The sequence below is a fragment of the Balaenoptera borealis genome, assembly GCF_965194805.1.
Source record: "Balaenoptera borealis genome assembly, chromosome: 4".
NCBI lineage: Eukaryota > Metazoa > Chordata > Mammalia > Artiodactyla > Balaenopteridae > Balaenoptera > Balaenoptera borealis.
The window spans coordinates 138,504,165-138,518,772 of NC_138861.1; positions in this window are offsets into that span (position 1 = coordinate 138,504,165).

Consider the following 14,608-nt stretch of genomic DNA (forward strand, 5'->3'; position numbering starts at 1 on the left):
CAGTAATCTCTCCAAACACCACAATAAGTAAACTGGCACTACACACCTTGGTGCAGACTTGTCTTTCAAATAGAGATTACTAATTGTCTGGAAGGAGCAATACCTGCTATTATTTTCCTTGAAAAAAGATTTCAAGCGCTAAATAATTCAAATATAAATGCCTTGCTTATGCTTGATCTAGTCTTTAAAAAATGACATGCTCTTATAAGTTCCACTGAGGTTTAGGGGGATGAAACAGATGACAAGTAATGAGGAGAAACTAAAAACACCATAGAAGGAGAAAGTGAATTCCAAGTGAGTATTGTAAATTAAAAAGAGTTGTACTTTTAAAAGGAATGAAGAAGAACAGCAATAATAAAAATGGTTATATAAGTAGAAAAGACAAACTATATAATGTTTTATAAAGATTACATATAAACTAAAGAGAAAAATATTGAGGCATAGAATAAAGCACTTCTATTTATGTAAGATACAATTTTATTAATATTTCATTGCTTAAACAATGAAAAACGATACTAGATGTGCTCTAATGAGGATGATCGAATTGTTGTTTAGACGATGGATCTCATGAAGATAATTTTATACAATATCCAGATCTGATAGCAATGCTGTTAGAAAAACCACTTGATATTTATATGCTCTAAATTCAGGGTTGCTGAAGATTAAGAACAGTTAAGGGTGATGTTGTTTAGAGATATTTAAATAAAAGAATCATCTGGATGTAAAGAAAGGTGAAGTCTTCATTAGTAACTAACTAGGTCCCACCAGGAAACCATGGTAGAGCAGTTATGCTAGGATTGGCCTTATTCAAGTACAAGGTATGAGATGGCTTCAGGTAACTATGAGATACTTTCAGTTCCTTTCCAATGAACTAGAATGAGAGTTTTTTCATGGAAAGCTATAAAAATAATTTTGGAGTGACTTTTCAGTTTTCTACCTAAAATGATGAGACATCAGAAAATATCTGTATATAATTTTTGGCTCTGATGTACAGCCAAGTTTGTAAAACTGAAAGAGAGATTTCTGGTTGTTTTCCAAACTTAACCCATTTTACATGTGTGGCTACTAAAATTGAAGAAACTTATTTTTCTTGACAAATTGTATGATTTGTGGTCGCCAGTTAAGTCAGATGTTTTAAATATAGTTCAGTATTTCTAAGCAATTGCAAACAGTGAAAATGTTATTTCAATTAATGTTCAGATATGAAATGCTTTTTACTTTTGAAAGTATTTTTGATTATGTAAATGAGTTTATAGTTTGATTTTTATTATTTTAAAATTCTAAGGAAAATGACAATGAAAAACAAGTAGCCACCATTTTTGTCCTGGGCATTTATAAACAAACTTTATCATTTCAACCTTTAGAATACTTTTCTTAGGAAAGCAAGCTAATACCATTTTCATTTATATATCCCTTCTAGGTATTTCTTATAGCCAATAATAACATCTGCCAACTTTACTAGAAGAACAGTATTGTGTATTACAGGGCATCTATTACTTTACTTAAGTGAAATGTGATAAAAATGAATTCCTCACAGGACATTTGAATTAAAATCCTGCGTCCAATCATATTACTGACCTGATGACAGTGTCCTGAGCCAATCCCATTATTTAATTAACAGTCCATGCTGGTCAGATCCTCTATCAGCATCTGCAGTACCCTCAGGTTCTTGAAAATCAGCCAGGTTGAGAAGGAGAACTTTGTATTAGTTTAACTATGTCACTTACCTGACTGGATTTTAATTATTTAGTTGTTTTCCTGAGTTCCTTATAAAACTTGTTCATTGGGCAAGAAATGATTTGATCTTGTTCTCCATTAAACCTGTTCTACTTGCTGTTGAAACTGACACATGATAGGTGTCCAATAAATCTGTTAAATAAATGGAAGTGTTTTTCCCCAACATAATAAAAGATAAAGGAGAAAGGTAATCTATCTGTGAAAACACACAGGAGTTTTCAACCACATGCATGAGGGTACATCAGGAGCAACAGAGAACCACAGAAATGCTAAGTAAACAGGTAACAAATCTGTAGGAAAAAAGATATATTTTCAGAGTTAAATTTTAAATTTAGATAGGATTGGGCAGGTACATACAGGCAGTTTCAACGTTGTTGATAATGTTTAATTCTTAATTTGGACAGCGGGTTTATGGTTGTTTAATTTGCTGATATTTTGTATAATTTACATAAATGCAGCTTAAATTATTTTGTATGTGCATAATAGTACAAATATTTTTTAAGAAAAATATAAAGTATCATAATCTTTTCTGCCTTGAAAGCATTAATTATACCAAAAGCCTGTAAGCAATATATAGCCAATTTAGACCAGAAATTTTTCTGATCAGGGAGAAAGTCACTGTCAGAAGGTGGCAGTGTAGCACTTTCTTTCCTAAATGAAATGAACTAGCTTTAAAAATACCAAAATGTAGCCCTTTCCAGATGCAAGCCTCAGGGCCACATTCAGTCCTGCAACTTACTTCTCATTGTTGGGTATGTCTCATTAGGAGATTAACTGCTTAAAATGCAATGCTAATGTGAAAGTTTTAATTGGGAAATTCTGTGCATCTTATATTCATCTTAAGTACCTTTATCTAAAATTCCTGTTTCCTTTTTATGATGTTTGGCATTTCTAAATGTTGCACACTATTTCTATCTATAGAAAATAAATTGTATATGGGATAATAGTGTGCTTTATTATTTTAGATATGTCAAAATGCTGTTCAAATTTATTATGTAATTATTTAATGCACAGCTTTAATGAAAACAAAATCTACATCCTTAGACATTTATTATGAAGTAAAAACCTTTGGCAAACATTAAAGTATAATTGAGTAAGAAAAATAAATCTACACAGTAGAAACCAAGAATTCAAATTTGATTCTGTATAAGATAAGGAATTGGATGTATCTGGTTATAACATGTATCAGAAAGAAAAATGATTCACACCTTTTTCTAGGACTCAACATTGTATATTAATAGAAAACAATCAGGAAAAAGTAAGACTATAATGGAGTAATATCATGTCGTTTATTAAAATGCTTTGTTCAAAACATATATGAGCACGTAGACATGAATATGTATTGCAATTTTTAACATTTAGTTAAGTCATCTTTTTAATGTATTTATTTATTGTGTAGAAACATTTGAAAAACTGATCACTCTTCAACCAATAGGCACATTTACTTTTAAAACTGTAAAAGCAATTTTCTTTTAAGATGGCTCTAGCCATTCTGGTCTCAATGATATATATTTTATAATTCTATAATTTTATTGGCGTTAAGAATATACATTTCATTTAAAAACAATAATTTAATCATACTCATAGTTATGTTTGTTGAAATTTGCAGTCATAGAAGATTTTCACTTAACTTGTTCTTAATGTAAGTCATGAACATTATTTTTAACAATGTAAACTGCATAGAGCATAAAACTGGACTTGCAAAATGTTCATACTGGTCAAATTTTACATATCTTTGTATAACAGAAGAAACTATTTTTGCATTTTGTATTTTGTGTTTTGTCGAGGAATACTATTTTCATTTAGCTTTGTTTAACTTTATTTCTCATGGTAGTTTTATTAATACGCCATTTTTATGGATGTGCTCAAAGATAACACATAGTCCATGCCTCTAAGAGTAATGTTTATGTGGTAATTAACAGATAGAACAAACAATGAGTAATTGTGCACTGGTCTTAGGTCTACTGACATGAGAGGACAGGAACAAGAAGAACAACAGAAAAATTTATTGGGAGAAGCATTACGTGAATTATGAATCTTCAATTTCAACATTAGTAAGGTCTCTCATTAATACAAAATATGCTTCTTATTTAAATTCCTAGAAGTGTATAATCTACCAAGAATGAATCAGAAGAAACAGATAACATGAACAGACCAGTTACCAGTAATGAAGTTAATTCAGTAATTTAAAAAACAAAAAACCAAAGAAACTCCCAACATACAAAAGTCCAGCACCAGACGTTTTCACAGGTGAATTCTACCAAGCATTTAGAAAAGGGCTAACATCTATCCTTCTCGAACTATTACAAAAAAACTGAAGAGGAAGGAATGCTTCTGAACTCATTCTATGAACCCGGTATCATCCTGGTACCAAAACCAGACACAAATATCACAGGAAAAGAAAATTATAGGCCAGTATCACTGACGAACATGGATGCAAGTATCCTCAACAAAATATTAGTAAACTGAGTTCAACAATACATTAGAAAGATCATACACCATGATCGAGTAGGATTTACTCCAGGGCTGCAAGGATGGTTTATTATCCATGAATCAATCAAGGTGATAAGCCACATTAATGCATTGAAGAATAAAAATCATATGATGATCTCAGTAGAGGCGAAAAATGCTTTTGACACAATTCAACATTCATTTATGATAAAAACTCTCAACAAAGTGGATGTACAGGGACCATACCTCAAGGTAAAAAAGGACATATATGACAAGGCCACAGCTAACAGCATACTCAAAGGTGAAAAGCTTGAAAGCATTTCCTCTAAGTCAGGACCAAGACAAGGATGCCCACTCTCACCACTTATATTCAACATAGTATTGGAAGTGCTAGTCACAGCAATCAGACAAGAAAAAGAAATTAAAGAAATCCAAATAGGAAAGCAGGGACAATGCCTAGAACCTGGAAGACACACAGTAATTATTTGGTAAAAGATAAGAAAAATTCATATTTAATTTAAGTAACTGAGTAATTAGGTTATAAATTTGTGTAATATTCCTAAATATGTAAATCTAGTTTAATTTTATTCTGAGCTTCTTTCTGACTTGCAAGTATGTCTCTTGAGTAGAATTATACAACAGAAAAGAGTACTATGAGCAAAAATACTCATTTACCATACTGGAAATATAGCCCATTTTGAATAAATGCATGTTTTAAGAATGATGTGAGAGTGTATTTATTCATAGCTGAACTGTTGAAATTGTGGGTCTGGAATTGCAAAGTTGATGAGTAGACCTAATTCACTACTAAGGGTCGGGTCAAGCCTGAGTAACCAATTATCTTCCAAACACTAGGGGCTTGAATTTAAAAATAGAAATTAAGTGAAGATAGTTCTTACAGTGTAGTTGCACAAATAACAAATGTAATATATTTCAATATTCATATATACAGTTATAAGTTTGACTGTCTTTGATTAAATTGAAGTCACAAGATAAAAGTGCGATCACAGAAAAGTATTCACTTTTATTCATCAGTATAAAAAAAATCTGGCAGCTATGTTTCTAATATGAAAAAAAAATTACTTTAGAGAAAACAGTCAAATTAGAGGATTGTATTAGAACTTGCATTTTTAAAATAATTTTTCAACAGCTCTAATTCAATCCAACTTCAAATTCTTAGCTATTTTATATTGATACTATCAGTCATGTAATTAAAATAACAAGTGCAGAAAATTGCATTTAGTCTCAAATCAGTGAATGTTAAATTCTCCCAAACTACAAATATTCATAAGTTTAAAGCCTATATTTATGAATAATAACAAATCAACTTTATACAATGAAGTTGGACATTAAAATTTTAATGATCATTGGCATACTTTGTGTGAATATCTAATAGTGAACTATTATTAATTACTTAGCTGCCTTACTATGCTTATTAGAATGCTCTAAGGTTAATTAGGACAAGCATGTTTTAACATAAATGATTGATAGGCTATTAGGGCAGCTTTCCATTTTATTTTATCCTTTTTCATTAGAAGCATTCTGAAGTTCAGTCCAGAATAGATATTCATTTGATTGTTGAGACTTGTTCTCATACAACTCATACTTATGTTCCCTCATTCAGGTATATTCTCTTCCTGGCTTACTTGAAAATATCCAGTTTTAGAGTCATTTAACAACTTAGATAAGCAAAACTTTTGTGTAGCAAGGTGCATTTACTGAGCATCAGAGTTGGGCACTTGGAGAAATGTGAAGAGACAAAACAAAATAATCTGCAGTAAGGATGGAGAAAGGAATCTGAGAATTTCCAAAATAAGTCAAATAGATGTAGGACATAATTGGTTAACAAGACATTCTTTCAAATAAAACCAACATCTATGTCTCTTGCTGCACTGTGTGAAAGGCAGTACAATCCTCCCTTGGTATCTGCCAGGGTTTGATTCCAGGACCTCACCCCACTTCGGATACCAAATTCCAAGAATGCTCAAGTCCCTTATATAAAATGGTGTAGTATTTGCATATAACGAACGTACATCCTCCGGTATTCTTTAAATCATTTCTAGATTACTTATAATACCTAACACAATATAAATGCTGTGGAAATAGTTGTCAGCATGCCAAATTCAAGCTTTTCTTTTTGGAACTTTCTGAAATTTTTTTCTGAACACTTTTGATTTCTGGTTGGCTGGATCTGCAGGTTCTGCATATGTAGAAAGGAGGGCCTATTGTATATTATATTGTTTAAGAGACCAAAGTATAAAGCCAGTACACCAAAGGTTTAAATCCTGACTCTACCAAATAATATCTTGGGCTGATTGATCTCCTGTGCTTCAGTTTCCTCGTATATAAAATGGGGTTAATGACTGTACCTACCTCATGAAGTTATTATTATTTAATTATATAAGTTAGTACGAAAATATCTAAGAAAAGTGCCTGGTATGTAGTATGTTCCTAATAATTATCTGTAAACGGTACATATTGTTTCTGGCATATGTTTAAATATTTTCATTTAAAAAATGTTTGTTAAAAAAAAATGTTTATAAAGTTTGCCATGACCATGCTTTTTCTTGGCCATCTATATTTTCTATTTTTTATATTCCTAAGAATTGTCCTGAAACTCTAGTTGCATAAGGAGTCCCAGATTGGATTCCCAAGGCTAGTACTCACTTATGTACTGTTTTCACTGAAATCTTCTCCCTTTTTGAAGGATCTTGGTTGCTTTCATAAGGGAGAGGACACAGTATTTACTAAACATTGCATGGCCATGTGATAGTGTCAACACTTACATATAGCCCTCTCCAACGTTACCCATTCCCAAGCCTAAGCATATGAAATCCAAGGAACTTCACGTAGACCAAATGCATTGGATCAAGGAAAATACAGGCAAAAAAGACCCTAATTCAAAAAATTATTTCTTCCAGCATTATGAAGCAAAGTATAACCTAGGGCTGGATTAAATTCAGTTAAGTGTAAAATATATACTCTAAATCAAGTTATTACCTACTTTAATCCTCTTTGGAAATATTATATTTTAGGTACCAGTTAGCTTCATTAACATTTCCTTCCTAGGTTTCAGATCAACTCTTTCTAGTTAGTTTTTGATTATTCATTTTTTTCTCATTATTTATTAAATGCATGTTCTCTGAGACATAACTGTGTGTTCTGGATTGTTCTAGACTTTGGCCTAGATCTCAAAGAGAAAATCCAGATGTTCTTTTACATTTTTCTCCTTATATCTCTCATTACATTAATGTATACGATCCTCCAGTAGTTTTACATGACTCAGCATTCCTGCATTGATATTTTGTATTGAGTCAAATTAATCACACATGAACAACTTTTAAAAACTATTCCTCAAGAGGTGTCAAACTATTAAATATTTTTCTATTATAAGGACTGAGAATTGTTCACTGCAGAGAATAAAGCACCACTTTTGCATATATTGCACAAACATTTTATGCTTCATGAAACCACAATAAATTTTCTTGCTGATTACTCGTGTAATCTAAGGATCTCCTGCTGTTTTATAGAGTCTTATTAATTTCATTCAAGTAGTAAAATTAGCACCTGTAGAGAACTCTTTAAGATTTCTTAACTTTTATCATATTAATAATAGCCTACTTCGTTTATCCTAGAACTGTTGCTTTTCTCTGTTTTCCTATCTGTTTAGCTTCGGAGTTCTTTGCGTTTAAATTTTTTAAAAAGAAAACAGCTTTGGATACAGAATACTATAGCAAGAAACCTTAGCCTTCCACCCAATCGGATTTAAATAAATCAGGCTCTGAAGTTAGCTAAACATTCCAGATTTAAAAAGAAGAAAATTGACCTTTCCTTTGAAGAGTAGCAGACTTGGATACAACTTAACACAATTATGGAATGATTTACTGAATAGTACAATGCTGGCCTTAGTGAGTTAATAAACTCTCTTTTTGTCATCATGTGAAAGAAACTGAGGCACCACAGAACATTTATTCAGTGTTTCTCTTAGAAGTACTTCATAGTCAATGCATTTATATTTGTTGGGCTGCGTGAGTATTTGAAATGAGCCAAACTGTTCTCCGAGACTTCTTTGTTCCTTATTAGATGCTGCATTCCAGCGTAGGGAGAGCTGAAGCAAAGGCGTGAGGAAGTATTCTGTGGTGCAGCTTGAGTCAATGGGGAATATTGAAGGAAGTTTCAGAAATAAACTGATTTGGTTGGAGAATAGTTTGCATGATAGAGAAAAAAAACCATACCTCTTACTAAATTCCTATTGCTAGACCATATGCTGGGTGACTTCTGTAAAGTTTCTCATTCATTCTGAATATCATGAAGTCTAAGGGGCATGACTTAGTTGGTCCCACTTGTCTTCTTCAAAGGCAGTATTCTAACACAGGGTAGCCTGAAGCCTAAGCTTGCTTAAGCTTTTTCTGAAACAACAGCATGTTGTTTCTGGAGAGGTAAGAAATCTTCTCAGGGAAGACTAATAGGGAGTTACATTTTTGTGTAGCCTCCCAAACAAAGAGTTGGATTGATTTCTTGTCTTTCTCTCCTCCTCTTTTCTTCCCATTCTCTCTACCCTCTGTCTTTTTTCTTCGCTCGTAGTTTTTATTTGATTTCAGTCAAACTCCCTCATTTCTTTACGCTGAAGTGGAGAAGTGATGTGCACCGAGACTATGCCCAAAATTTTAAAACTGAGAAATATACAATAAAGCATGGAATCTGGAGTCAGAATGCCTGTGTCTAAATTCCAGCCTTAATACTTATTACCTTCATGAACTTGGTCAAAGTATAACACCTTGATAAAACTATTTTTAAGGCAGGACAAGAAAAAAAATTAACGTAAAATTTTCTCTGCTGTTTGAGCCACTACACCCTCCCCTGTAGTGTGCATTGTGCATCTGCATTACACATTAACTAGAACTCCTTAGAAAAAACAGGAATGCCCACTCACCACCACCACCAACAAAAAATTTCCTTCTCGAGCCAGCAAGGTAACTCTTTAGGAGATAACAGTCCTTTCTCAATCCTGTAAGGGGTCACGATGACCCAGTGCTTGTTTTGTTGGACTATGTAAACTATCAATATGTTACTTTGTTGTATAACTCTTTGTCTCAAAAACGTATACAACTGGCCTAAAACAGGAGGAAAGACATCTCTTTCACTTCAAATAGAGAAATGGAGTATTAGTTGAATGTACATTATTGTGGTCTCATGACTTCTATCTACTCTGAGAAGTAGAAGAGAGTTGAAAAGGGAGCAGTTGAAAAGAGTGGAGGGGGTTTGAAATTCTGATTGAGAAAGTGAGATAATGATTATAGTAACAAGGGAACTCATAGGAGTGACTAAAGATCAGTCCAGATTAATGATTGTGATAAAGGATCATTGATTGTTCTCATCTTTTTGCACATGAATGTTTTCTAGCAGTAATCTTCTGTCCAGTTGCTGACCAAGAGAAGGTGGAGAGTTTCCTTCATGTAGGGATGAATGGCGCTAGGTTTATGTGATTAAGGTTAATTTGGGAAAAGAAAATTAGGGCATAATTAAATAAAAGCCAATTTAAAATTTTGATTCTTACCTTTTCCTCTTCTAATTATTTGCCTCAAAATAATATTGTTTCCCATATTTTAAATTTATATTTTATTTAAACTATAAGTTACATTGGTAATTTTTGCAGAATAGTTTTTTAGCTACTATTGCTGTGTAATAAAATATCCTAACAACTTAGTGACATAAAATAACTCTTTTATAATGTACATGAACTCTGTAGGTTAAGAATTCAACCAGGGAACTATAAAAGAAAAATTGCACTCAACACTTGTTAAAAGTGGCAAGAAAGACTTCATGCAAGATGAGTGCAACAGGAGTTAAGATTATTGCAATAGGGGAGAGAGATTAAACTCAACTCCACTGAAACAAAAGGCAGGAGAATTTTTAAATGCTGGGCTGAGCCAATGGAAAAATATGAGAGAGCATTGGAGGAAGGTTGGTCAGTGTGATTAGACTATCTGTGTTTGCTGATTGTAATTTGCTGGTTAGGCTCCTACCCTCCCACAAAGAATCAGAGATAGGGGTAATATCTCCTTCAATAATTGCATTTCAAAGGGATAGCTCCCAGGTCTTTGATGAAGACATTTTTAATTTATTGATGATTTGCTTCTCAAGGAGGCAGAGAAAGACTTTCTAATTGACAATTTTCTAAAGTAAACACTCTAAGAAAAGGGAGGTCAGGGACCTATAGTCAGAAGCCTGTCTAAAGTTTAGTCAAACTGAGGGCATCTTTAATTGCCTTCTTGGTCAGCAAGGAGGTGAGCTTAATTATTTGATTTGCAAAAATCATGTGAATTTAAGTATTCAGACATAAGCATGCATTGATAACTGCTTTGGGGAAAGCAGAAAACTAGGTGGTAAACACATATGAGCAGTGGTCAGTAGGCAAAAATCTCAAGTTTCTTTGAGATATGTATAATCCATGGCATAACAGAGATGTCTGCTAAAAACCTATATAGTAATAAAGTAACATATATTAATTCTTTTTCAGTTGTGCAGGTTTTATATATTATGCATTATACCATAGAAGAATCCAGCTCTTGGATCCTAACAAATCTTACTTTTTTAGAAGACATATGAGAAAGTAACATATGGTGTCCACCCCACAATTTTAACAATTCAAAGTTTATATATTTTGATAAAACTTTTCACATATTTGTAAAATGTTCTAAATTTTAAAAAATGACAGTGTTAGATTTTCAGAAATGTCAGGGAAACCAACCTTAAGTATATATATATATATATATATATATATGAGTTTAAATTTATGCTATTTAGAATTAGATTTATGGTCAAGTTTTATGTCAGGTTAGATTTAGCCACACATTTGCCAATCTCCTATGTAATTATAATGTAAATAGTGAATTATTGCACAGCATGAATGAGCTGAAAACTTGATCATATTCCCTAGGTTCTGTGGTGTCATGGTGCAAAGGATGCTTGTAATTGCTTCTGATGAAAGTCAGTAATTTGGCAATGGTCAAACCAGAAGTTATGATAGAAAGAACTACTAATAGAAGCTTAAAAATTTTGTAGGTAATTAATATCCTTTTTATTGTTCAATTTGTTGCATTTTCAGTTTTCCTTAGGTCTAGATAACCTAATGAGCTGCATTTTTTGCTACTGTTGGCAAAAACAGAGTTCAGATGTAGTACTTTAAAAGCTCAAAATAAGAAAAAATAATAACTTTACATCTGATTAAAATATACTTGAGTAGACGCTTTCTCCAGACAAATATCAAGGATGTGAGATGCCATGAATTTGTCACCATGGGGGAGAAAATAAATCTTGGTAATTTATCAAGGATACAGATTATCTTTCTAGTTATTTTGCAAAGTGATCAGTTTTAATTCCAGATTAAGTCTGCACATCAGGTAGGCTGTCTTTATCATTTTGTAGAATGAAAAGCTGCATGGCACTCACACTATGTCTATATATGTGAAATAATCTTAGTGAATTGGCATTTCAGTTATTTGAGCATTATCACAAATGTCAGAATGATCTGATTTCCAAGTAAATAATAACAAAAATATCCAGATATCAATATAATTATACATGTATATGTATGCATAATCTTTCTGCACACAATATATATGAATATGTTATTTATTACTTCCAACAAAAATTGATATCACGTTATCTCTCTAGTGCCATACAGTATAATTTTACAATTATTTGTGACAAGTGAAGTGGGGGGAGATTATGAAACTCATTTAAAAATAATATAGCCAAACTGAGCTTTGGAAAGTAGCATCGGAGGTAAGTTAGCTTAATAATTGACTAGTTTTCTACTTCCACTGCATGCATAAACTATGAATCATTAAAGCAGAATCTATGTACACTAGGTAGAGTAAATATTCACTGGATTAAAAGCAAAACACAAACTAGAAAATCTTAGATATCAAAATAGCTCCTTGAGACTTGAATCCAGAATAACCCTCTATACTAAAATAATTAGCTGTCTAATTCTCACTATTAACTTAATGCCATTTTGTATAGATGTAGTTTTAAATGCAGTGATAACTAAGTGATGTCTTTTAAGTCATCTGGTATCCTGGTCTCTGTCCTTTCTCCTCCTCCTGCCCCCACTACCTTCCTTCATCTCCTTCTCTTCGCTTTCTTCTTCCTTGTCCCATGTCCTCTTTTTCCTCTTCTCATTCAAAAAGTGAATATGACATTAGGTATACACATTGATGAGAAAACCTGGTCACCACAGCAGTGGTGAAATCAAACACAATTGAAATGTTCAATTTTACTTAAATTTGCCTGAGAAATGATGAACTTATTTCACTTTAATTACTTCAGCATTGCAAATATCAAGATTTAGGAGCATTAAAATAGTTTTTAAATAATTAACTTTAATTCAACCTAAAATAAAGCCTGACCAGTAATAACTCAAACTTTTTTCTATCGTAAGGTAGCAATATGCATACATTTTCAAATTTTATTCAACAGTAAAAACATAAAACTCAGTGTATTCCTAAATACTGTATTGGGTGCCATATCACAATGAGTCTGGCAAGAGTTTGAGCTGATGCCAACTTGTGAATCAACTAGGAGAACAAGAGGACAGAAAGCTCAGGGAGCTCAATATAAGGCATTGCTTATCAAGTATACGGAGGAGTAACTTAGTAGCTGCAAAGAATGTGTGCATTTCTCTGCTCCCTGACCTCCCTTTTCTTAGAAATTACTATTGTATGATAAGGGACCATATATATGTATACATATACATATATATACACATACACACAGAAACACATATGAGTGTGTGTATTTATTTATATAAATCTGAATTGCATCAGATTTCCAGGAGACCACTGAAAATATATAACCATGTGATCATGAGAAAATAAGGACAAATTAACAGACCTGTTGGTATTAATGCCTTAATTGTAATCATGTTAGCAGTAATGTAAAGGAAGAAAGTTTCATTAACTTAGAATACATGTCCTTTGGATCTCACCTTTCCCAGGGTGCCCTACTCCACAAGCACTAACTCTATTTTAAGTCATGATGAGAATGATTTCTTTAGATTTCTTAGCTCCGGTACTATTGTTCTTATTCTTCTACATAAACTCTATGTTTAATTGAAAAATGTTGGTAAGCCAGTCCTCCCCAAAGTGTCCCACGGTTTGCTTAGATTGCTAATTGAGAAGGTTCATTTTCTTGCTTGAAAAAAGGATGATCAAAAATAAGTTCATTATTTACTGAGTTATTTGAGGATTTAAAAAGTCACTTTTTGTAAAAAAGCCCTGGATAAGTTACAGAACTGATGCCAAAAACTCAGCCTCTGTGCTCTGGTGCTGAATCGAATCTCGGAGACAGAGTTTTGGGTGAAGTAGAACAGAATAGATTTATTGCTTTGCCAGGCAGAGGGGGACACAACAGGCTCATGCCCTGAAAAATTGTGTGTCCCAACCCCGGGGGGATTTGGTGAGGAGTTTTATAGCAATGGTTCAAGAGTGGGGTTGCTGATAAGGGTCAGGGTGAGTGCAGGGCCTGTATTCCTTTAATCTGGTCTCAGGTGGTCTCCTGATGAGCTTCTTGAGGTTCTCAAACTGTGATCTTCTCTGGAATGAAGAATGGTAACTTCTTCAATTTGTTGGGGGTTTAGTTCTATAAAGAGCTCAAAGATATAGTTATGTGTATCCCTTGAGGCAGAACCAGGACCCTGCCCCCAGGCTGCACTATTGTTTCTGGGCTACTCCTCCCTTGTCTCTGCATCACCACCCTTCCCTGATTAGCAACGGTTGGAAAGGCTTCTGTGCCCAGGAACCCCACAGGGTCCTGCTCGGTTTCAGAATTAAGACAGTGTCTGAGATCAATATCTCAGGCAATGTTAGAAATCAGAGGTGGGTTTTGATTTTTAACGTCCTGTGACACAAGAATGCCCACATCTTCCCTGACAAATACACACTGTTGTAAGGACTCTTAGAGGGGGATATAGGCATGAAAGAGAAAACAAATGGGAAACGATACTGTTTTATTATCTTTGAGGTATCAACATTTTTGTGGGAAGAATTCAACGTAGGGCTTTTTAAAGTGAGTTGAGTACGAGTCTTAGGCCAAAGGCTCAAACATGGCCTTCAACCACAAAAGCCACGATCTAAACTTTTTCCTTCCAGTTCTATTGAGATATAATTGACATACAACACTATGTACGTTTAAAGTATAAAGCATAATGGATTAACATCAATATATATTGCAAAACAATTATAATAAGTTTAGTTAACATCCAACACCTCATATAGTTACAAGTTTTTTTCTTTATGATGAGAACTTTTAGATCTCTTAGCAACTTTCAAATATAGCATACAGCATTGTTAACTATAGTCATCTTGTTGTACATTACCTTCCCAGTACTGACTTACCTTATAACTGGAAGTCTGTG